Raw genomic sequence first — 26,178 nt, 5'->3', positions numbered from 1 at the left:
CCATCCAGATATGGACTAGGAGAGAGGGAATCTTACAAAACAAGCACACCTATCCTGGTTCTGCGGCAAGGTCTTCCCTACGAGGAAGATGGATAATAAGATTCTAGCCAAAGCAATTCAAGTGCTTCATTCTCAAAGTCTGTCACCGTTCAGCAAGTAATTAATCTAACTGCCCTTGTTCAGAGTCAGTGCTGCACAAACAACCTTCAGCTATGATTTGTCTTTCCAGATTTGTCTGCTGGAGGGTGGAAAACGGGCTGCTTGTGAAAATGTTGAAGATTCCCATCTGTGTGGCAGAATTTTATTTTTTTAATTATAAATCACTCTACTGGCATCCGGACTGTGGACCGATTTCCCAAGCCTGTCTGTTTACAGGGAGAACAGAGACTGGTCAGTTTGACATGTCTTCCAGTCAACAGGAGAGTTAGATCTCTCATGGGAAAGTGATGAGTTGTCATTGTGATTTTATGCCTCAGTCTCATATCGTGGCTCACATGAGTGCATCCTGAAAAAGCATACAGTAGCTGAGGATTGCATTCTGAGACTGCAACCTACAAGCTCAGTCCTGTACCTTGGCATGTTCACTGAGAGTTTCCTATGCTTGCTGTAACAAATTACCACAAACTCGGTGGCTTAAAACAACACAATTTATTCTCTTACAGTTCTGGAGGTCAGAAGTCCAAAATCAGTTTCACTGGGCCGAATTCAAGGTGTTGTCAGAGTCATGCTCCCTCCAGAGGCTCTAGGAAGCCTCTTTTCCTCACCCTTTCCAGCTTCTAGAACTGCATTCTAGGCATGTGTTGATTCTTGGTCCCTTCCTCCGTCTTAAAGCCAGCAGTGAGCATCCTGATTCAGTGGTCACATTGCCTTATTCTTTTGGGTCAAATTTCCCTCTGCCTCCCCCTTATAAGGACACTTGTGATGGCATTTAGATCCCAACCAGATAATCCAAGATAATCTCCTCATCTCAAGATCTTTAATTCAATAATATCTGGCAACCTCTTCTGTCATATAGGGTAAGATTCACAGGTTCCAGGTATTAGAACCTGGACATCTTTGGGGGCCATTATTCAGCCTACCACACACCATCTTTTGAGGACTATTCTAGAAGTGAGTACATACCCCTTTCTGTATTTGATGGGAGGATACTTTAACATTTTCTTTGAAATTCAACAACTGTTATATATCAATCAGGGTTCCATCAGAAAACAGGATTCACCCCAGATGTTCATGTCAATGGGGGTGGACAGGATTAAGAGAACAAACAATGCATGTGAGGCGCTCAGCAATTAGCAACAATGGGAGACTTTTACCTGACTTCCCCAGGTTGACAGGCACAAAGAGACAACATTATTGGAGCCCAGTGAGAAAAGGAACCATGAAGAGGGTCCACCTGGTAAGAGCTGTGGTCATGACAGGATAAAGCCACTGCCAGAGACCTGGTGCCAAAGTAGGGAGAGAATGAGGAAGAAATACCTGGACATAGCTCTCGACCTGCTGGTATCTCCCATTGGCCAAACCCAACCTGAAGTCACCTGGCAGGGGAGCCCAGGGGAAGCACACACAGGGGTAAGTGTCTCCAGCATAGAATATGTCAGAAAAAGGTAGAAAATGAATATAGACCTGGAAGGTGGGGAGGGAGCATACTAGCACACGTTATCCCCATATGACCTATAAAAAAATGAGTTTCAGAAAAATAGGGAATTCAACCAAAGTAAAATGACAAGTGGTTGACCTAAAATTTGAATCTATGTCTGTCTGAGACTTGAAAATCTTTTTTTGTTTGTTTCTCTCACAGTTTACTGCTTTATAGCTTTGGAAGTTTCAGTTTGCCTCATTTTATATATCTGCTTCTGAATTGCTTAACAACAGTCAAGCAGTAAAGAATATTTCTGATTTTCATAACCATTCAATATACAAAATTATATCATCTTCTCATTTATAATCTTAAATTGGTTTGAGTCTCCTTCCCACTGTGTCTCGGCCCCAGCATTACTTCTCTAGCTTGAAGGAAAAAAAAATGTCTTTGATTGTGTTCAATTATTCATCCTCATAGCAAACTCTGAATCAAGAATTATTAAATTCTATATTTCCTACCCCCAATTCTATGTGCGAAATAATTTAAGTTTCTTCTATGATAGATCTCAGTTTCTAAGGATATTCTTGCCTGCTCACCAATGTCCACATAGAAATAATTAATTTATAAGCAGAGTCTACTAATAGATCCATTATACTCTTAGTCCCTGCCTGATTTCCAGATTTTACATTTCTCCAGAGAAATGATTTTAACCAGCAACTCTCTCCTGTTTCTTCCAGGCAAAGATAATACACTCAGCATAACCTCTTTTACAGCCCGTTTTCATGTCTAAACTGAATCCACTGCTGATACACTCACTGAATCACTCTCCCCTATCCTTCTACGGCCATCCGTGGCTCTTCACTCCTCTCCCATATAGCCCCACGCATCACCGTTCTAAAAAGTCTGCACTGAGTGGCACTGTATCTGCTGCTTTGGAAATTAGAGCCTGGCTCCAAATCCCATGCACTGTTAACAAAACACCTTTCCCCTTGCCCTTCTCCCGACACCGCCTTGCAGCCGGAAACTCTCCCAGAAGAGAAGGGGAGAGGAGCAATCAAAAGCGTCTCTAAACAGAAGATGGCTTTGGCAGGAGGTAGCACTCAACCACCGCAGCGAACGGCAGGCCTCTGATTAAGACACCCGCGCGAGACTGATTGATCTTCCTGTCTGTGCTGCATGCAAACCAGCTACCTACTCCCCCTCTCTTTGCTGCTTCATTCCCCTTACAGAACGGAGAGCACTTGAAGAGAAAAGTGGTGCTGGGGTCTGCAGAGAGCTTAAAAGGAATTAGAGACAGCTGATTGTTCTCCTTGAATTTGGACTCTGTAATCAATTAGGAGAGATTTCATAGAAATGGCGATTGAAAATGAAAATTCATGGTTAGGTCACATCAACCAAGCTCCATGTGACTTTCCCCATTAAAGAGAGCTAGCTCCCAAGGGTCTGTTTGTGCAACTTGACCCAGTACAGCCTCAGACCACCCTGGTGCTTTCCTGACACCTCGGACCTGTAGGTCACAGTCAAATGAGCCTCACAGTACTTTACATACAGCCAAACAATGGAACACGAGGCTGGATTGTAGGTCTGCTTAATTTACTCAAGATCTCCCTAATGTGGGAAACTTTCAGGCTAATTCCATTATCTGAGACTCCAGGTGTATATTAAATACATACATAGATATAGAATACCTAATACATACATAATGGGTACATACATAAGTAGCAAAACAAGGTTCACAAAGTTGTAGCAAGTTGTAAAAGCTTATGTGAATGGGCTACATATTTTTACTTTATATATTATAAATCCATATATGTAGAGTAATTATACTATAATTTATACACTACATATTGTACATTTATATACTATACTATACTATATATTGTACCAATCTATACTATAACAGTGCAATATTATACATATTATGTCAGGCACTGGGATCAGCCACTGTGAGAGGGAAAGCTAATAGCTGGTATTTGCATCTTACATAATATATCCAAGAATTTTATATACCATTAAACTTCCCTAAAATTCTAGTGTGAATTTTGCCCCATTCTGCAGAAGAAATTAAAACTTAGTCAAGGAACTTGTCCTACTTTGCACCATTAGTGAATAGCAGAGCTGGGATTAGAACCATTTGATTTGTTCATTGACAGGGACACAAAGAAGGCTAGCTGTGGTCCCTGCCATCCAGTAATTTATAATTATATTGTGGAAATAAGACATCCACAGGTAAGAGGTCAGGTGACAATACAAAACCACATAGGAAATGTTCTGGGTGATAAAAATGACTAATTCCAAAAAGAATTGCATAAACAACAGGTACTTGGAATTAAGCAGAGAGATAGCTTTCTTTCTTTCTATTGCTCACAGCCATGCTGTCTGAAATCCTCTTCCGCATTTCCTCTTCTTCCTAGGTGTTCATACCCATCATAAACCTCTGGGCAATTATTCTCCCACATCATCTTGTCATCTATTGAAGTTTATTATGTACTTGGCCTCTGACAGTTCCTAAGAACTCAATACTTCCAACCTGCCACAGACCATATTTTCATTCATTTCACTGAACTCTTTCCAACAGTCATATCTTTCTGGAACTGTGCCTCTTTACCAAGCAAAAGAAGCACACCAGTTCAAATGAAACCAGGAGTCGTCTGAAACAAATCCCCCGAGTTCTACTTCTTCCTTCTGTCCATAAATGAGTGGGGTATTTAATCACAGATATTTTTCAGGGAGAGCAGAGCTCAGAGGGTACAAGCTACTTGCCAGTCAGTGACAGAGATACAAGGCATGGTAGGAGGGAAATAGCTTTAGCAAGAGAAGGGGTCACTGAAACTTGAAAATAAACTGTAGAGAATTTAGGAAACCCTTCCATTATTTAAATCACGGGTATTTTCAAAAGTATTACTTCAGTTAGCTGCTTGCTTCCTCCTAGAAGAATATCTAGCTCCTACACAGGTTAGCCCTGTAACACAGGAGTTACAGAGTAGGATGGAAATCTCTCCAGTCCTACCTGCCTTAAAAAGAAAGAAAGGAAGAAAGGAAAAAAGGAAGGAATGAATGAAGAAGTGAAGGAAGGAAGGAAAGAGGGAAGGAAGAAAGGAAGAAAAAAAATGTGATAATAACAAAAATTGATCTTAGTACATTTCTACTATTAAAAAACTGTTTTTACCCTGCCTTCTTTCAAAAGAGGATTTCAGCATTTTATATTACATACATGTAAATCCAACAGTGTAAAGATGTGTAGATATAATGACTAAGCATTAAACCTAACTCTGAGTTTCCTAGTAGCCAAAGGAAAGGGAAAAAAAGAGTACAAGTTTTACACTGCCATTATTTAATAATAAGAGTCAATATCTTCATGAATGGCTAACTTTTTGCTGCTTCTATATTATAAGGCACTTACTAGGTGAAAAGATTCTCCGTAAACACTGTCTACAATGTCTATGTCTTCATCATAATAATAGCTAACACTAACTAATATAGTATTTCTTCTGTGCCAGGCACTATTTTAAGGGCTTTACATATATTAACCAATTTAATTTTCACAATAACTTTGGATATAGGTACTATTATTATCCTTATTTTACAGATGAGTAAATCAAAGTACAGAGGGTTAAGTGATTTGCCCAAGGCCACATAACTAGTAAGTGTTAGTAACGGGACTCAAACCTAAGCCTGGTTCCAGGATTCAAACTCTTAAACACAAGACTATGCTGGACCTCAGCTAATCCTCTATAGTAGCGTACTAAGAAGGAAGAGGATGAAGGTATTGAACCAGGGTCACTAAAGCCAAGAATTGCTAGACTCGGGGTTCAAATCTAATACTAAAGCCTACAGTTCCAAAGCCTACATCTATTCCCCTCTGATCCATAAAAAGATGGTATCCCATGGGTCTTTATACAAAGGGTATTCAAGAATTTAGAGCTGTGCAATACAGTGTTCTTGTACTGACTCTTTATAAACATTAAATCTAGGTCTGAGTTTCCTAGTAGCCAAAGCAATGGGGAAAAGAGCACAGAGGTTTACACAGTCATTATTTAATGATAAAAGAGCCAATATCTTCATGAATGACTAACTTTTTGCTGCTTCTATATTATATTAAAATTTAACTCACTAAAGATATTTCTATACAAGGTTAAATTAAGGAGGTCCAGGAATGGTACTTTCTGGTGATCTAGTTCAATTCTAAAAATTTACTTAGTCCTGAAGAAATAGTTGAAAAGAAAATCTCTTATAAGCCCTTGAGGCAATATTTTTTCTCTTATTGTTTTGATAAAAGCTGGGTATCAGTTGTAGAAAGAAGATTCTCATGCTATGGCTATCCAAGGAGACAGAGACAATATTCAGTGTCTACTATGAGAGTTGAGGACTTTGATCTGAAGTTGCAATAGGTTATCAGAATCCAGATTTGAGCCTCAGGGTGACCTAGAAGGAAATCAAATTAGTTAGAACAAATAGGTGCTTTGGACACAGATATTCAATACTCTCCAAAAATACGTGTACTACCCTCATATTTCCAAGTTTCTCACAGTTGAGTGAAGCCATATGATAAGTTCTGGCCTATGGGCCATGAGGGGAAGTGATGTATATCACTTCTAGGCCAGAACATAGAGAAGCCAATGTGTTTTCTTCCTAAGCTCTGGTAATGCTGCGTTCTCATGTCCAGATGATAAAACTACAAATTGTCAGAGCTTCTCATTAGCCTGAGTCTTTGAGCAGCTATGTAGGAAACTGTTCCCTATCAAACTGTGTTGGACATGGAGAATGAGAGAGAAATTAACCTTTGGTGTTGTTGCTAGGTCATTGATATTTCAAGATTAATTTGTTTTTGCAGCAAAACCTATTCCATCCCAACTAATATAGTACTTCAATACTCCCCAGGGAGAGACTGCACCTAAAAGACTCAAATTGTCCTGGAATTTCCCAGAAATATATACTATAAAGTTATATTTTTAAGAGATATTTAACTTTCTATCAATATTACATTATTTCTACATATGATATTACATTCATAACATGGAACATTGTTTTCAAAATGAATGAATGTACCAAATTTTTAAACTCTGGGCTTTTATTTACTACTCTTCATTTTTGTCCTTCAGTCATGTTTCATTCTATGTGTTGAATGCCTGCATCTATGATAATTTTCTCTTTAAAATCAAGTGGCTGGGATTTTTTTCCCCCTAAATCTAGACACTGTTGTTCTGCCATTTTAAAAGTGTTAAAAATCTCAGTTTCAATCTACAGCTTGTCATAACATGAACTAACTCCACAGGCATGCCTTTGGAGTAGGTACAGTTAAAATATTAAATAATAGCCTGCATAATTATCCCCTTGGGAACTGTCCCATATCTCAACCACCAGGTGGCAATTTTATCACATTATATGTCCCATTAGGTAAGCAATGGCCTAAATGGTGTGAACAGATGATTTTTTTTCCTCTGCAGTTTTGTGCTGTAAGGAAAGGCTGAGAGACACCAGAAACAGAGCTCAGGACTGTAGGTGAAGAGAGATTGAAGCCCTCCATTGTCTGGAAGGCGAGAAGTACTTGCTTTCAATGTGTTTATGATTATGTCAAGTGTACTGCAATGGGTTCCAAACTCTATACGCCAAAGGAATAACTTAGCAGTCAGCTGAGATCACATAAGGATAAGGGTAAATTTAGGGTACCTACAGGCACTTGTCACTCTAATAGTAGAAGTCAGATTATTTTGTGGGAAACCATAGACCCTAGACTAAACCTTTTCCCTTAACTAAGACTACCAGTTTGAGGTTCAGTATGTTCACTGTTTTTCTACACTTAATGAATACCCGCCTAGTGGCCCTCAAGTTTTAGTGCACCAGAATCACCTGGAGAGCTGGATCCCGCCCCAGAGTTTCTGATTCAGTATGTATGGAGTGGAGCCTGATAATTTACATTTGACCCCAGGTAAAGCAGGTAATGCTTATTCAGGAAACACACTTTAAGAACCATTGCTCTACTATGTGCCAGGCCCTGGGATAAATCCTGGAGATACCACAGTGAACACAACATAGTTGCTGCCTGACAGAACTCCTTGTTAATTGTAAGAAATCTGACAATACTTCAACTTTTTGAGCTTCATTTTTCTTAACTATAAATGAGGATAATATCATTTATCTCATAGATTTTCTACAGGATTAGATAAAATATAATATATGCAAAGATTTTTTCTCAGTACTTACAAAATAGAAAGCTCTCAATATATGGTAGCTCTTAAGAGCTAAGCATCCTTAGAAGGAAGCAAGCAGCTATAATCCAGTGTGAGAAGGGCTAGTGTCTACTCCATCTCCAGCTGAAGTAACCACCCATCAGGAAGCTCTTTCCAACAATCCCTTTTCCCCTTCCTACCAAGGGCAGATAAAGAAAAGGAATTAGCATCTGTTAGTATTAGTAGTTGAATTATTTAGGATTCTTTTAGATACGTGTGATAAAACTCGACTTATACAAGCTTATATAAAGAATAAAAAACATTAGCTTATGGAACTGAGAAGTCCAGAGGTGGAAATTATTTAGGACTCTATGGGATCCAGGTGTTCCCTTGAGATATTGAGCTCTCTCGAGCTCTCTCTCTCCCCGCCTCCCTCTTTTCTCTCTCTTCCTTCTCTTTCTCCTTTTCCTACTCTTTCCCCATTGCTACATCATTAATGTCTTGATTTTTATAGAGGTTCTCTCTACGAGATGAGCTTGATGGTCATGGATGAACCCTGATTGAATCAGGTGCCCATCTGTAATGGACTGAAAGGTGGCCCCCAGACAATATGGCTACCCAGAACCTGTGAGCGTGACTTTATTTGGAAAAGAATCTTTGCAGATGTAATTAAGTTAATGACCTCTACCTGAGATCATCTTGGATTAACTGGGTGGATTTTAATTCCAATGACATGTGTCCTTGTGAGATACAAAAAGGAAGAAGACACAGAGGAGAAGTTGATGTGAAGACGGAGGCAGAAATTAGAGTGATGTGTCCATAAGCCAAGGAACACCAAGGATTGCCAGCAACCACCAGAAGCTAGGAGAAAGGCATAAAACAGATTCTCCTTCAGAGTCTCCAAAAGGAACTAACCTTGCTAACACCTTGATTTTAGATTTCTGGCCTTCAAAAATGTGACAGAATAAAGTTCTGTTGTTCAAGAATTAATTTCTCTTTCTGTTGATATTTTTATGGCAGCCTGAGGAAACTAATACAGCATCCTTTGGACCAATTCCTGAGGACTTCTGGTCAACCAGGTCTCGGTCTCTTGCCCAACCCTTCAAGCAGAGGGCATAAAAGAAACTATTATTGACAGCCTCAGCAGAACCATAATGGTTTGGGGCATTTCCCAAAGAGACTGATGATGAGGAAGAGGAGAGTGATAAAATAAAGCTAACTCTCACTTGGTGAATGCTTACTATATTTCAGACACTGCTAGATTTATATGCATTACTGCACTTGATTTATAGAACAACTTGGGAAGGAGGTATTTTCAGCCCTATTTTATAGATGAGTAAGCTATAAATCAGAGGTTAAATAACTAGACAAATACTGAATTAACAGTGGAACTAAAACCTGGACTCTGTCTTTTCTTTTGAAACGCATGTTTTGACAACTATATTAAATGTTCGCTGCCATTCTCACCCCTCAAGTTAGTCATACAACAAATAAGCATTTTTAGGATTTGAACCTAGGTGTATCTGACTGTCTTGACTCTTTGGTAGGACAACAGGCAGCTCCTGTGGGCTTCCATGCTTGGCAGGGAGCAATGTTCAGCATAATCAACCTGCTTTTAATACAATTACTTGAATTCAATTTAGCAGTATCTCCCTTAGTGATATCCCAAGGTGCCCAGGAAGGATGTTAGGATCACAGTCACTTCTCAAGGACTTTTATTTTGATCAGGTCCTGGGTAAGTTGCCTGGGGCCCAGCATGCTTCCAGGAGCAGTCTTGGATTCCAAAGTGCATGCTCTTTTTACAACATCTTACCACCACATGTGAAAGAAAGGACACTACTTTAACTCTTTAATAGAGGCAGTTGAGAATGTACAGGATAATTACTTAGCAAGACAGCATACCATATGGGCAAGCAGCATAGTCTATGACTTAAATAAGGCCATGGAGGGAATTCCCTGGTAGTCCAGTGGTTAAGACTCTGAACTTTCACTGCTGAGGGCCTGAGTTCAATCCCTGATGGGAGAACTAAGATCCTGCAAGCCACGTGGCATGGCCAAAAATAAATAAATAACTGAAATTTATTAAAAATAAAAGATTTCAGTGTTGTTTTTTTTTTTTTTAGTTTATTTATTTATTTATTTTTTGCTGTGTTGGGTCTTCGTTTCTGTGCGAGGGCTTTCTCTAGTTGCGGCAAGCGGGGGCCACTCTTCATCGTGGTGCGCGGGCCTCTCACTATCGCGGCCTCTCTTGTTGCGGAGCACAGGCTCCAGACGCGCAGGCTCAGTAGCTGTGGCTCACGGGCCCAGTTGCGCCGCGGCATGTGGGACCTTCCCAGACCAGGGCTCGAACCCGTGTCCCCTGCATTGGCAGGCGGATTCTCAACCACTGCGCCACCAGGGAAGCCCCTCAGTGTCTCTTTTAAATGTCCTATTTTCTCTTTCCTGCAAGCCATTCTGATGCTGACACTTGCTTTTATACATTGTTGATCTATTTCCATGGTTTTCTACATAAACAACTTTCTGTTTCAATGTCAAATCACTGGAAAAGTTTTGAAGAAATTTTAGTAAGCAAAATGTTAATATACCACTAATGTACATAACTAAATAAAAATATCAACACTATAAGTAGCTATGACCAATTTGATGCATACATGGGTAATGATGATTATGTTCGTGGCAGCCAGCTGAATGTATAACAACTGCAAAATATCATAGATACTAAAATGTGAAAAAATGTGCCTCTGAGAATCAACAAAACATAATAAAAGTATATTAATAGTAGCATTGTCTGTAATAACAAAAATTTGGAAGGGAAAAAAATCCTAAATATTCTTCCACAGTGGATAAGTTAATAAATTAGTGAACCCTCACACAGTGGAATACTATGCTTCCCTCAGAGGATGAGATGACATTATATGAACTGATATGGAAGTATGTCCACAGAATACTGTAAAATTTTAAAAATAAAAAAGCAAGATGAAAAATGGTAAAAAAATAAAATAAAGTAAAATAAAGTAAGTAAGGCCATGGAATCAGACTGCCTAAATGCAGATGCTGACCACTTCTTAGGTTTATGATGCTAGGCAAGTTATTTAGCCTCCTATGTTCAGTTTCTCATTTGCAAAATGAGGAGAATAATAGTAACAACTGGAAAACTGTTACAAGAATTAAAGGATTAGCATATTTAAAGTATTTAGAACTGTGCCTGACACATGGTAGTTGCTATATACATGTTTGTAAAATAAAATTAAATAAATGATGCATATTCATTTCAAAATAGGGATGGTTCTTCCTATCACAATGGAAAACAGTAATGATAGCTTAAAAATGACTAAAGAGAATTAAGCCAAGGTAAAGTTTTAACACTTAGGATGAACTGGGTTGAATAGATTCAGTTATGACCTTTCCTTTCTTGTGAAAGTTATCAAAGAATGTGACTTTACCTCTTGGCACCTGTGCAAGATATCTTCCATTCCCCCATCAGATGTACTCTCTACCCTAAAAGGGATCTGGATTGAGTTAACAGGCTCCCTTGACCTCTGGCTTCTGGTTTGGTTGAACCATCTTAAGGGGATTATAAAGCAGGAGGAGAGTATGATCAGGTTTTTGTCTCCTGGCTTGCATTTTCCCTTGGGTTGACTGAATCCCAAAGGACATAGATCTGAGATGCCCTGACCACAGCTACTCTTTTCAAATGTGATAAATACACTTTTCTTTTCAGTCCTAAAGGTAATAATGGCTCACCATGAACCCTAGTCCTAGGATACTTTACCATCTTTTATTGGTTTCCCTGCCCACACCTTGTAAAAAGTCTATTTATAAATCCCTCTTCATTTATCCAGTTTGAGTGTGCCATCTATTTCTTCCAGGACCCTGACTAAGACAGCACTCCACGGGAAATGTCCTCTCATTATTCACTCTTCATAATTAAATTCTACAATGAAAAGATTACTCTTATAGTAGAGTTATTTAAATTCCGGATCTACCAGCTCAAATGAAGCAACTATAAAGTCAAAATGGATTTTCTTAGCTTCATCAATTATAAAACAGCCAATGGAATGGCTATTCTCCTTTGGAAGGTGGGGTGTCCATGGTTTTTATAATCTGGCCAGAAACCCAGAATTTTTGAAGCTCTGTTTGCCAACCATGCTCCCCTTGGTCCCGCTCAATTCTGAAGGGCAACTAACACACATAAACAATAACAGAATCAAAATTCAAGTGCTACATTATTTATAGCTATCAACCCAGCATGTACGCCAAATCTAAGGCTTATTGGTAAAAGGCTATACTGATGTTCTATACTTCTAAATATAAATTTTGGAACCAGTTAAAGAAAAAAATAATTCCAAGGACAAAGAAAGCCTGGGCTCATGCCTTTATAATATGTAACACTTCCCCTTAGTAAATTGTAGACCCATACAAATTATATAATCAATCATATTAACTCCCTTTCCCTTGAAAAGAGAGAGAAGAGAGCTTAAAATACTCATATCCTAAGTGTACAGAAGGAAAGCATAATAGGGACACCAATATATCATACCATGAAATGATTATTAACTCATTGAACTCCAGTGTGAAGAGGGAATTTGATATCTTCTACTCCAGAATCCAATCCCCTTCTTTATGTGCAGAACATCAGCATTTGGCAATATTTTAATTCATTATTTTCAGAAAAGATTTGCAGTCAAGTAAGTCAGAGAAGCATTAGATTTAGCAGAGTTCCCACCAAGCTACCCCTCCTCTATATTTCCAGTTCTCATGGGCTCTAGAAATGCCATTTCCTCCCTTGGCCCCTCCAGACCTAAGGGATTATAATGGCTTCCTTAAGCTGCTGACTTTAAATACCTCATCATCCCTTTTTTATGCCCTTTACCCTACTCACACTTCTATATGTGGGTTGTCATTAAATTCTCTTCATCTAAGCACCTGGGAAAAAGTATTTGAAAAGCTGTAGAGGAATTACTCTTTCGAACTCCATCCCTGACCAAAGAAGATAGAGTTTCAGGATTTACCTTGATCCCGTTATATGTGCTAGACACTCCACTCTGCCAGCGAATACACACATGGAGAAGGCACCAAGTCAGCTTTATTTTACAGATGTGGAAATTGAGACATGGAAAAGGCATGTGATTTCCTTAAGGTCATTTATTGATAAATGGCATTATCAGAATTTGAACCCAAAATCTCTTATTAAAAAGAACAGAGAAGAAGGCTAATTAAAGGTTAGGGGTCAACTTGAAGAGGAGAATGTAGAAATTTAAAGATTTTGATCAATAATTCTCTTTTGATATAAACCCCTGATCCTGCTTCTACTAAGCACATGTAAGTGAAATATGGGTCACAGTCTGCTATTTGCAGGGTTTCATTCCAGAATGAACCCGTGAATATATGGCTTATTTCCCATGGCAGTGCCATGTAGGGACTCATACTCAGCACACCTTATAGTTACCAAAATTAGAAATACCAGTGTGCAAATGTCTCTGCCAAGACAACAAACTTGAAATTTTAAAGAAAATGGGGAAAAAAAAATAGGAAGAGAAATCTCAGAGGGCTTTTGAAACAACCTAAAAAGGGAATTGGAACCAAAAGAGAGCAAAGGTCATCACTCAGCACAAAGTAAAATAATAACAATGATGATGATAGATAACATTTATTGAATGCTTATTATTTTCCAAGCATTGTTATAAGTGCTTTGTGTTTGTTACCTCATTAAATTTCACAACCATCATATGAGGTACACACTATTATTATCCCCTTTTTGCATACAAGAAGCTGAGGCTCAGTGACATTAATTCACTAGTTTAATTAACACCTAGAAAAGAAAATTTCATTTGATCTGTATTTTCAGCCACATTTCATGAGAAGGAGTCTGTGTTTCATGCTGCCAAGACAATCGGATAGGGCTGGCAGTTCTAAAAGACATTTCTAAAAGACCTGCTGGGCTGGAAATAATTGAAGCCAGACCCTGCACCCTAGTCCTTTTTCTTAGCTGCATTTCACTTAGCTAGCTGGAGAACAATTATCTTAATCCCTGTCTTTTCTGTGCTCTAAAATGTCACATTAAAGAGTAATCATCCATCAGTTAGCCTTTAGCCTTATGGCATTTAATTAGTAACTCAGTTTCATTCATGTGAAAGTCCTGAAAGAGTCTACTAACCTGGGGACAACTGTATGTTGAACTTGAAAGATGGTGGGCTGTCTGAGCTAATAATCCAAGAACTAAATGGCAGTTCGTTCCCATTCTCCAATTCACATCTAAACTCAGGAACTATGCTATGTGATGACCTTCTGACGGCTAGAAGAAAAACTGAGAGGGCCTAGTTCAACAGGTATCTAGCCATAATAAAATCCATGGTTGCTACTAAAATTCCTGTGTCTAAAATGAGAGTCAACATGATGTATAAGAAAGAACATAGGACTGGAAGACACAAAAACATGGGATCAAATCTGGATGTGGCTACAAGTACTAGTTAATTTCCAATTACCCCTAACCCATTCTATTCTCCATTATTCTCTGACCTACTCTGTGCCCTGAGAGTCTGGCTCTGGCAGCTACCTTGACTGTTAGCATCCAGTTGGGTTCAACCAATGGAAGGCCCCTGCAGGAGATATGATGGCAGAAAGTGACAGGGGTTGAGTATCTTTTCCTTCTTTCACACCACAGCTCTGGCAGTAGCTGCAAGACTCCACTACCACAGTTCCCACCAGGTTTTCCCTCCTCTGTATTTCCAGTTCTCACTGGGCTCTAAAAATATAATTTCCTCCCTTGGTCCCTCCTGACCTAAGGGATTGTAATGGCTTCCTTAAGTTGCTTGTCTCTGAGCACCTCATCATCCCCTTTTTATTCCCTTTACCCATACCTCTATACGTAGGTTGTCATTAAATTCTCTTTATTTAACCATGAGGAAATAACTGTTTCCTGCTAGTATTCTAACTGACACAGCTACTCGCTTGTCAGCCGTGTAATCCCAGTCCTTTATGTTTCTTTAGTCTATTTGATCAACTGAAAAAAAGGAGATAATGATATTTACTTTGCAATGTTCTTGTAGATAATATATGCTATATGTTCTTTGAGGTCATGTATGTTGAGTTCTTGGCTTACATTAGGCAAGTGATATAGGGCAACGGAAGACCTAAAAATGTAAACTCTAACATGTTATTACATGACCTCCCCTGTATGTTATATTTAAATTCTCATTAGCCTATCATGCTCATGATTATAGATTCTTTATTTTGTCTTTCTATTTATCTTCCAAAACTTTGATCATGATCTACTCATCTGCATTAGATCAGCAGAGATGAAAAGGGAATACATGGAATTAAATTTAATTCAACAAAAATTTACTGAGCATGTATCCTATGTCATGCATTGTATTCAGCACAAGGGACACAGTGATGGGAATGAAGTGAGTCTCTTTCCTCAGAGTATTTAAAGCTAGTGGGGATAAACTGTAATTTTTGGTTTAGTTTTTTTTTCTTTTAATGTAAAATTTAAATATACACATAATGAGATGATACACTAATCTGAAGTGTATATTTGCTGTTAAAATAAAAGCACACACCTATGTAACCCAAATCTCTATCACAATATCAATCCAAAAAGTTTTCTCATGTCAATTCCCAGGCAGTTCCTGTCCCTTTCTCCCTAGTGTTCTGATGTTTTTCATCATAGATTCATTTTCCTTATACCCCTCATGTAAAATGTCATTATTCTCTAGATGCTTCAAAATTTCCTCTTTATCCTTGGCTTTCAGCAGTTTGATTATGCTATGCTTTTGTTTTTGCTATTTTGTTATTGCCCACAGGTCCCCAAGGCTCTGCTCATTTTTTCCACAATCTTATTTTCTCTGTCTTCAGATTAGTCTTCTATTGAGTTATCCTTAAATTCACTGATGACTTTCCCTCTCATTTCTATTTTGCTGATAAGCCTATCTGGGGAATTTTAATTTTGGTTATTTTTTCAGCTCTAGAATTTCCATTTATTTCTATTTCTCTACTGAGATTTCCTACATTTCCATGTATTATCAGCTTTTTTTTTTTTTTTTACTTCACTGAGTATCATTATAATAGCTGTTTTAAAACCTTAGCTCATTCCAACATCTGAATCATCTCATGGTTGATTTCAGTTGAATTCCTTTTCTTTTGAGACTGGTTTTCCATATACCAAGTAATACTGTATCCCAAACATTGTAAATACTGTGTCATAGAGACTCTGGATCCTGTCATACTCCTCAAAAGAGTATTAATGTTTTTGTTTTTATATGCAGTTAACTTGGTTGTACCTAGTAGGCAAACTCTCTTTTGAGTAGCAGCTCAATTTCAGTTCAGTCTTTATGATTAGCTGTGAAGATTTGAGACTTCTTTGCCCTTGCCTGGATCAGGAGGCCAGCCAGAGATGCAAACAGTATTTCATTATTTTTAAATATTGAGTTGGCTGAAAAGTTTTCCAAAACATCTTACAGAAAAACCTGAACCAACTTTTTGGCCAGTTCAATAGAATTTGGGGCTCCCTCTCTCTGGTTCTCTCCATCCCAGGAGTTGCCCCTCTCTTTTTCACGGTTAGTGTCCTCCAAATCTATACTCTATTCTACAGACCAGAAAGGCTTTAGATTTCTATTTGAGTTTTGACCACCCTGTACTGTAGTAACATTGATCTATCCACAGGATAAAAGCCATTTTAAAGACAAGAAACTCAACTGGCTCTGGTCCATTCTTACAAGTTTCAACTCTCCCACCAGAGTATGCCTGCTTTTTTCATTCTCCAGTGCCTTCAGGTCATTGTTCTTTTGTATCTTGTCTGAAGTTTAAGTTTTTACCTACAGGAGAGCTGGAATGAGAAGAAATCCTAGAGACAAAATGTAAACCTGAAATTTGCATATACAATTGATATATGTTTTGTTGTGGAAAGGGAAAGTGTAAGAAGTAAGAGGAATACACAGGAGGTTAATATACATAATATATATTAGAAGGTACAGAAGGGCCTCCTGTAAGGAGCATTAGCTAAGCAAGAATTGGAAAGGTATGTAGAAATTAGCTAAGCCAACAAACGCTTGGAGTTAGAAAGAATATTTCAGATTTTAAAAATAATAATAAAATGTCTCTGTGCAGGTCTTATTGGTGTGGGAGATAGTACTAAATCTTTGTAACAGAAGATTCATAGCTTATTGAAATATAAAGTTTGAGGTTTGGAGTATAAATTCAACTATCTTGGGTTTAAGAGACTTATATATATAAAGTTTTCCAACCACACCTCATCTAGAAAAAATTAAAAACAACAGTAGCTTTATATATAGCTTATTTTCAGAGAAATGCTAATTAAAAGACAGTCTGATAAGCAAATTAGGCTGACTTTTTTATGTATTATTAAAAATAGACTCATTTCTTTTTATCACTTGCTGCATAAACACTTTAAAGAACAAAAAGTTATAAAAATTCAAGGTCCTACCATTCACTTATTTATATTTTTATAATTCATGTAAGGTAAACATAGACATCAAAGTTAATATTACAAAAGCTGTTGATATGATAGAAGTTACTCAGGGTTAGGACAGGAAAACAGAGCTGTCATTTTCTGACTAGACAGTCAAGAATGAAAGTGTCTCAGCGCTGTTGTGCTATCAACAACAACGGTACAAAGTCAGCCACAAGTGAATACTTATTACCTGCTGATTTATTTTTGGCTTAGTGCCTGCAGGTTTTCTTTGCTCTGCATGGCTTATAAATAACAAAATTCTTTACAGATTGAACCTAATTCTTGCTGCAGCAGGTTTGGCAAAGTATGAGATACATCAATGGTCTCTTCTCTTTCTCCTTCAAATGCTGAGCCTCCAAACTCATCAGTTGAAACTGTTTTTACAATAGATGCTAAAGAATTTACTAAAAGTTTTCTATACAAACAATAATAGCCATCAATTATTTGAACCCTGAAAAGAGAACAGGAAGCTCGACTATGACTCAAAGGACAGTGAGTAGCATAATGTACTGTTCTGTTGCTTATTAGTAAACTTAAAGAAAGAATGACCTTCAACAAAACATTATTACTGAAAAAAAAAAAATATGCTGAACAATGTCATCCTAAGTCATAGCAGCTAACATCCACCAGAACTGAAAAAGAGTCAAGTGATTATGCATACTCACTCAAATGGAACAAAATAACAATGCCTCCTGGCAAACTTAGTACTCTTTTTCTACTTGCTAGTATAAATATACCATGTGTATGTCTGAGGTATGGTTCAGTCCGATACTAAACATTGTTTATTGATGACATTAAGAAACGTCTGGAGGCTGTGTGAGAGGAGCACAATGGTTGTCCTTATTTTTGTAGGAGAAATGGACAGGCTGTCCAGGAAAACATTCATTTTAAGAAAAGATAAAACTGGCAGGTAAGCTGAGAAGCAAAATCGAGGACAGAATGTTATCCTTCACCCGAATTTGTCTCATAGAGCAGTCCCCATGTACTGATCCTTCCACACCTAAAGAGAGAAAGTTGTGAGCACTAGAATCTGAAAGCTCTATATCTACTTGCAAAACGCTCTAAGATGAGGCAGCCAACATGCCGCCAGCACACTGGGACTCCAGAATGGAGTGCAGCCGTGCAGGAGAGACGTGCTGTCACATCAAAACAGCAGACGACTCCCAAAGCTACCATGGAATCATGGCATGCTTCAGAACCAGCACTGGACACCACCAGCTGAGATGAAGAGGGGTCTCCCACAACCCAGCAGGGATTAAAAGCTCAGCCAGAAAAGGAGGAAGCTGAAGACCATCACATCATCCCTGAGAAGACTTCTTTATGATCCCACAAGCGATATGCCCTAGTGACTTCCAGAAACAATGGGGTGATTTCTCAGGGAGCTGAAGCCTCACTGAAATAGATGTTGATGATAATTAATCTTTTTTGAGCAATGACTATGTATCAGACACTGTGCGAGTTGCTTTCTTTGCATTCACTCAATCCCCACAATAACTCCGTAAGGTAGGTCCTATGAGTACCAGCATTCCACATGGGAATACACTTAGACTCAGCAACTATAACCCCACTTCTACCTTCAGGCTTTTATGGCCTAAGGAGACAAAAATGTGATAAACTTTTAACAAGCAAGGATTCCAAAACTGGTGCCTTCAACACACTGGAATATTTATGAGTATATTAACTTGGCATTTTCCTAGTACAAATTCATGTGCAAGACAGGTTAATAAACTCAACTGTCCAGCACTAGAATGGGTTCTTGTTTCTGTGGCATCCCTTTTGTCTGGGAAGAGCCCTGAACACCTTCACAACTGTCTTCCATGCACCTGCCTACTTCCTGGCCTAGTACTGAGCTGCCTCAGTTTCCCTGTCCATCACACTACTTCCTTACTGATGCTAAAATTCTACCTGATTCAGCATTCTGTTTGGCTGAGGTCTGAACCCTCTCCTAGAATTATATGAAGAATAAAGTTATATAAAGAATAAAAAGAAGCCAAATACTCAAAGTAAGGAAAAAGCTTATGCTAAGTCAATTTTTTGAAACATTGGATGGACACTAAAAGAGGTGAATTGGGGAATTTGTAAGTAGTAAGTATAACATGACTACACCTATTTTCAGCTTTATATATGATTTTTAATATCTTAACATTTAGGTATCTGTTTACAGTATATCATGTGGTTTTGCCTCAATTGTCTCATATGATTCCTAGAATATTTGCAGGAGGTTAGGCAGGTGCTTGTTAGAGAGGCAATATAATGGAATGGAGCCAGAATGTCTGGGTTGAAAACACGATTTTACCACTTATTGTCTGTACAACCTCGGCCAAGTAACAATCTCTATGGGACTTAGTTTCTTCAGCTATAAAATGGGATGTCAAAAATAGTACCTACCTTTAGTGTTTTGGGGATAAACAGATGAGATAATATAAATGAAACACCTGGCACATAATAAACACCTTATTCCATGCCAGGCATAATTCTAAGTGTTCTATGTATACCAATTAATTTAGCCCTCACAATGGAGTAGATATAACCATCTATGTTTTATATATCAGAAAACCACGGCACAGCAAGGTTCATAACTTGCCCAAGGGCATGTATTCTCTCAGAGTGTTAGATCTTTGTTCTTTTTTCTTCTCATTAAAACTGTTCCCTTGTTTACAGATAAAGAAACAAAGCTTGTAAAAATAATGTGCCCACATTATTCCATTAGAAAACAGTGAAGTTGGAAGCTATATTCATCTTCTTTACCCTATTCATGTGATGAACAAAAGAAATCATAGAATCATGTGAACTATGTGAAGATGTTACAGGGTATACAAGAACTCTGCACTTTTGCACTAGCATTTATTGAAATGTTAATATAATAGGGCTTTCATGAAATAGATTTTTAAAAATAAAATAAAAGCCTTTCATAAAATGACTTTGAGAAAATAGTCTAGCTAATATGGAACCCTCAAATATACCCCTAAAGAAGCTATTAAACATCAGGGTCTGTGGAGTAACTAAATAATTCAGTTGTTTATTGGTGTTTCTTAACATGAATTTATGTTATGGGCAATTGCCCAACTTTTTTTTTTTTCTCTCAAGCTCCCAACCCACTTAGGATAGATGAAAATAAAGCAGTCAAGAAAGAACGAACAGGCATCAATGAAACAATTGTTCTGGGCCCACTCCCACACAAATAACTACAGGATACCAGCACAGAAATGCAAATGTTACAAAAACACCAATATTGATCTAGTATCAACCTACCTCTAACACGAAATCCATATTCATTCTGCAAATATAGTGAGAATATATAGTTACTAAATAGAGTGTGCCACTAAGCCAATCATCAAAATCAAGTGGTAAAGCTTCTCACAGTAACCTCAGAGATGCTCTAACCCTTTCCGATTTGGTTTTCTTCCTTCTAGTTTTATTGAGATATAACTGACATACACCACTGTATATGTTTAAGTCATACAGAGTAATGATTTGACTTACATACATCATGAAATGACTACAACAATAAGGTTAGTCAACATCCATCATCTCATGTAGATAGAAATTAAAGAGATAGAAAAAAATATATTTTTTCCTTGTGATGCGAACTCTTTGGATTTTCTCTCTTAACTTTCATATGTAACATATAGCAGTGTTAGTTATATTTATCATGTTGTACATTACATCCCTAGTGTTTATTTATCTTATAACTGGAAGTATGTACCTTTTGACCACCTTCATCCAATTCCTCCTCCTCTCACCCCCCACCTCTGGTAACTACAAATCTGATCTTTCTTGCTATGAGTTTGTTTGTTTCTTTTTAAAATATAATTGACCTGTTTGATTTTTGCCTTTACTCAACACCTACTCTTTGTTCACTGTTGTAAATTCTTTATGAACTACATTTTGTTAAAATAAGAGTTTGCATGGAGAGTTGAGGCTTTAGTTGCCTTGCCCTTGTGGCCATTACCACTGGGCATGGAAGAATCAAGGGATGCCCAAGTTAGTCCCCAGGTTCTAGACATAACTGTTCCACCCCCTACTGTGAGGCAGCAATTCTAACTCCTCATTAGTAATAAAGGTGATTACCCCCATTAGTTCAGTAGCTTCTTTCTTTGCTACTGGTAATTAGCATGATGAACCTGAAGAAATTAAGTCTTAATCACAGCTTCAAGATCAGTCAATAAATTCTTTACTGTATCCTGATTGAAGTGTTCCTTCCTGGGACCTGGAAACTCTATTGGAACAGAGTTGTGGGATAGTAAGCACATATTTCACATACCAAATAGGTCCCTGGGAGTTATGGTGAAATGGACCAATTCTACTTCCATCCCTTGGTTCCTGGATCCGTATATTCTAGCTACTGGAGACACAGTACTATACATTGGTCATTGATTTGGCTCATGTACTGCATTTTGGAGGTCAGCATCAAAACCACAGAGTGCGGGGGCTTCCCTGGTAGCGCAGTGGTTGAGAATCTGCCTGCCAATGCAGGGGACACGGGTTCGAACCCTGGTCTGGGAGGATCCCACATGCCGCGGAGCAACTAGGCCCGTGAACCACAACTACTGAACCTGCCGTCTGGAGCCTGTGCTCCGCAACAAGAGAGGCCACGATAATGAGAGGGCCGCGCACCGCGATGAAGAGTGGCCCCCGCTTGCCACCACTAAAGAAAGCCCTCGCACAGAAACGAAGACCCAACACAGCCAAAACTAAATAATAAATAAATTAATTAATTTAAAAAACAAACAAACAAAAAAACCACAGAGTGCTTTTCTTGACCTGGTAATGTAGCCAAGATTTTAACAGGCAATCCATCGTTATTCTATTAAGCCAATTCTGGGTGATGGAATACATGATAGCTAATACAGTCAGCCCTCTGCACCCACAGATTCAACCAACCAGAGATCCAAAATACTTGAAAAAAAAAAAAAAATTCCAGAAATTTCCCAAAAGCAAAACTTGAATTTGCTGTGCACAGGCAACTATTTACATAGCATGTACATTGTATTTATAACTATTTACATAGCATTTACATTGTGTTAAGTATTATAAGTAATCTAGAGTTGATTTATAAAGTACGCAGGAGAATGTGCAAAGGTTATGTGCAAATACTATGCCATTTTATGTAAGGGACATGAGCATCTGTGAATTTTGGTATCTGTGGGGGTCCTGAAACCAACCCCTTGCAGACACCAAGGGATGACTGTATAGTCTTCTCCTCTATGGATTCTTTGATCTGAGGCAATGTTGTCATTAGATCAGGCATTCTGTGTTCCTTCTGGAATGGAACAAGATGGAATAAGGGTAATGAAGGCAAACACAAATCTAGAAGAATACACCTTTGTAGAGGAAGGATTTCTGCCATCTCCAAGAAACATAAAAACATCGAAACATGGCAAATATAACCACTGACTTCTCTCTCCAGGGACATTAACTCCTCTGTGCTTCTGGATTGGGCACTGAGCTGTACACGTACATGTACAGGGTTACCAAACCTCTACCTCAGCAGGAAATCCCAGAGCAGAAGAGAGGTTTGCAGCACGATCTACATGAAGCACTGCCGTGTTGGATCTGCATGTGTTGGTGAGAGCCCATAAATTGCTGGTTGCCTCAGCAGCAGCTGGAATAAGACAAGGGTGAGGCCAAGATGATCTCAGTTGGCACATAATATAAGGTCCAGTGCTTTAATTTTTAAAATTACAGTTACCTATTACACAGTTATTGGACTCATGAACATAGTCATTAAGAATAACAGCAAATATTTACATAGCACTTTCTATTTGTCACACATCCATCTAAGGGCCTTACATATAGTAAGTCATTTATCTTCACCACCAATCTATAAGTGAAGATAATCAGGTATACAAGGAAACTGAGGCACAGAGTAGTTGTATAAAGTATCTAAGGACACAATACTAGTGAGTGAAAGAGCCAGGACTTGGACCCAAATTTTCACGTTGCCTAAAAGGTAAATGGTTCTGCAATAATCTTAAAATCAGAGAAAGGATACATATGCAGGCAACTAGAAGCCAGGACTTGTCTGTGGGGGGAGGGGAGTCCTGGAGGTGAGGAGGGACATGGGAGATGTTATCCCAGGCCTCATGGGGCCAATCACCTGGAAGTGACTGGCCCATGTTGCTATTGCCCTTGATGTGCTGGGACCTGTTAAATCACCAGGTAAATGCCTCCCAAATAAAATGAAAGAATCAAAAACTACAGCTCACAATGCCAAGAGCAGGAGTTCTTAAACATTTTGTGCCTTGGATCCTTTGTCATTCTGGTGACAGACAATATTTTTAAATACATAAAATTCAACTGATTACAAAGAAAAGTGGACAAGTTAACAAAATTTTTAAAAAGAAACAAATTTGTGGTATAATACATGTGTCTCCTATATTATGCATTCAGTATTAAGATCTTGCTGGAATACCACCACAATTGCAAAAATATCTTTGTGATATATGCAGCAATCATTATAAGAAATATTTATGGTTTCTCTTGGTGAAAAAAGTCACAAAGACTGCTAAAATTACTAAGGTTTGTGGCTTACACTCAGCTGAAGAAAATGCTAAGTATCACTGGGAAGTTAGTGAAAACAAAGATGTAATTTTCCAATTCAAATTAATCAACCCCCTGAATCCTTTGATATACACTTTGCAGAATCATGGAATCCCTGGAGAGGAGCAGGAAGATGGAAACATCCAGTGGAGGAACAAAGGGGGAGGGGTTTCACTTCTTAAAACACACTCCACGGCCCTATGATTCTTCATTAGCCTGTTGGATACCCTGCTGGGTAAACAGTGGTGAACAGACAGTGGTTCGTGCACTCATGTAATTCCAGTTAAATGTCTGTGTATATCGGTGTGTGTCTGTGTGTTTGTGTGCATTGGGTAGAGAATAGACGGAGATTAAAAACAGATTACTTAAGTGTTATGTTGGACTTGGAAATTCAGCAATTTCTTATGACAATATATGCCACGGAAGAGCATCTGTTTGCTACTATATATACTATTATATAAATAATGCTGGTAGTTAAGAACTCCCTAAATTAACTTAGCAGAAAATTTGATAAAGGGTTTCCTCAAATGAATTTTTATTTCTTCTTTCCTTTTAATCCTTCATGCAACTTATAGTACAATAAGAGGAGTTTAAAAAATAAAAATATTAAGATGCTCTTCTTCCAAGAACCAAAAAGATAGCAGAAAGGGCATGCGTGTTCAGAGAATAAGATACTAATGTTAAATTAGTGCATTTCAAAAGTAATTTTGAACCGTTAAAACAGACATACTCCTAATCACTCATAAATACAGAAACAGGATCCAAAGATGAAACTGAAATACGTTTGTATTAGCTGCCACTTGAGGAATACCAAGCCTTCCTCTTGAGGTATGAGTAATTGAGAGAGGAGTTGACACAGAATATAGAGTGGGAATCAGAAATCTCAGTCCTGAATGCTAAGCAGTTCATCTAAACAACCAGTAATCTATGGTGGTTGCACAAAACACTGATTTTATATTTGGTGTTTGAAGCCTTGACATTGCTAGAAATTGATAATGATTATAATAATTAGAAAGTAATAGATTAATTATCATTGTAATGGCTAGCATAAAATTAAGTTAGAAAAGACTTTAATAAATCAAGAGAAATGGGCAAAGTCTAAAAAGTATTGTGAAATTGTGTTTTCATTAAGTTACCTGAGGATCCAGCCTGCCAGTAAGAGATTATCACAGGACTATTATCCAAGGTCATTCCTATGCAGAGGAAGTTGTAGAAAGTTTCTGTGACATACAACCTTCCGATAACTGCAATTTATTTCCACTAACAGGACCCTGTATTAAAGAGTATTGACTGACAAAATACTAGGCCCTTCCAACAAGATCCAAAGCTAAATAACTAAGTGGTTCACAGGTATTCAAAACTACCAAAGAGCTGCCAAATTTATTTTTCTTATTGAAAGTCTGCTATGTGACAAGCACTATGCTAATTGTGGGGTTTGACTGTTGAGCAATTAGACACCATCCCAGACTTCTTGGAGCTAAGGTATTGGGTGAGAAATTACTGTAAATTGTGATGTGTTAATTATGATGGAGAAAGTCCAATTAGTTGTGGGAGCACAATGAAGAGATACTTAACCTAGTATAGGGTGTCCAGGAGATATAAAGGACATATGAGAATTGGAGGGAAGACGGTGGAAGCAGAGAGAGTGGTGAAGCAGAGAGAGTATTCCAGGGAGAGGGGATCTACTTGTAAGCATGTGTGGGATTAGAGAGGGCATGATGATTTCAAAAACGTGAAAGAAGTCAGGAGTGGCTGGAGAGTAGAATGAGGGGAGAGGCTCATGAACAAGGTGAGGTTGGAAAAGTACACAGGGGTCACACTGTAGCTTACCTCACAGGCCACTGTTATGTGTTGGATTGTGTCCCCCCCCCCCCAAAAGACATGTTGAAGTCCTAATCACCAATACCTATGAATGTGACCTTATTTGGAAATAGGATCTTGCAGCTGTGATCCATTTAAGACAAGGTCATACTGAATTGGGGTAGGTCCTAATCTGACATGATTGGTTTCCTTATAAGAAGAGGAGAAAGCCATGCAAAGACAGAGGTACAGAGACAGCAGTTATGCTGCCATAAGCCAAGGAAAGCCTGGGGCTATCAGAAGCTGGAAGAAGCAAGGAAGGATCCTCTCCTAGAGGTTTTGGAGGACGCATGGCCTAGCTTCCTTGACACCACGACTTCAGACTTCTAGCCTCCAGAACTGTAAGAGAATACTTTAATTTTGTTTTAAGCCACCTGAGTTTGTGGTAATTTGTTATGATATCCCTAGGAAATTACTACCTTAGGAGTTTGTGATAATTTGTTATGGCATCCCTAGGAAACTAATATCTTAGGGAGTTTTGACGCTATTCTTCAAGCCAAGAAAATGCCACTGGTGAGATTTGATCAGGGGAGCAATATTATCAGATTTTCAGT

The sequence above is a fragment of the Balaenoptera ricei genome, chromosome 2 (genome assembly GCF_028023285.1).
Source record: "Balaenoptera ricei isolate mBalRic1 chromosome 2, mBalRic1.hap2, whole genome shotgun sequence".
Lineage (NCBI taxonomy): Eukaryota > Metazoa > Chordata > Mammalia > Artiodactyla > Balaenopteridae > Balaenoptera > Balaenoptera ricei.
The sequence above is the reverse complement of the archived record's forward strand: the minus strand, read 5'-3'. Positions refer to the sequence as shown.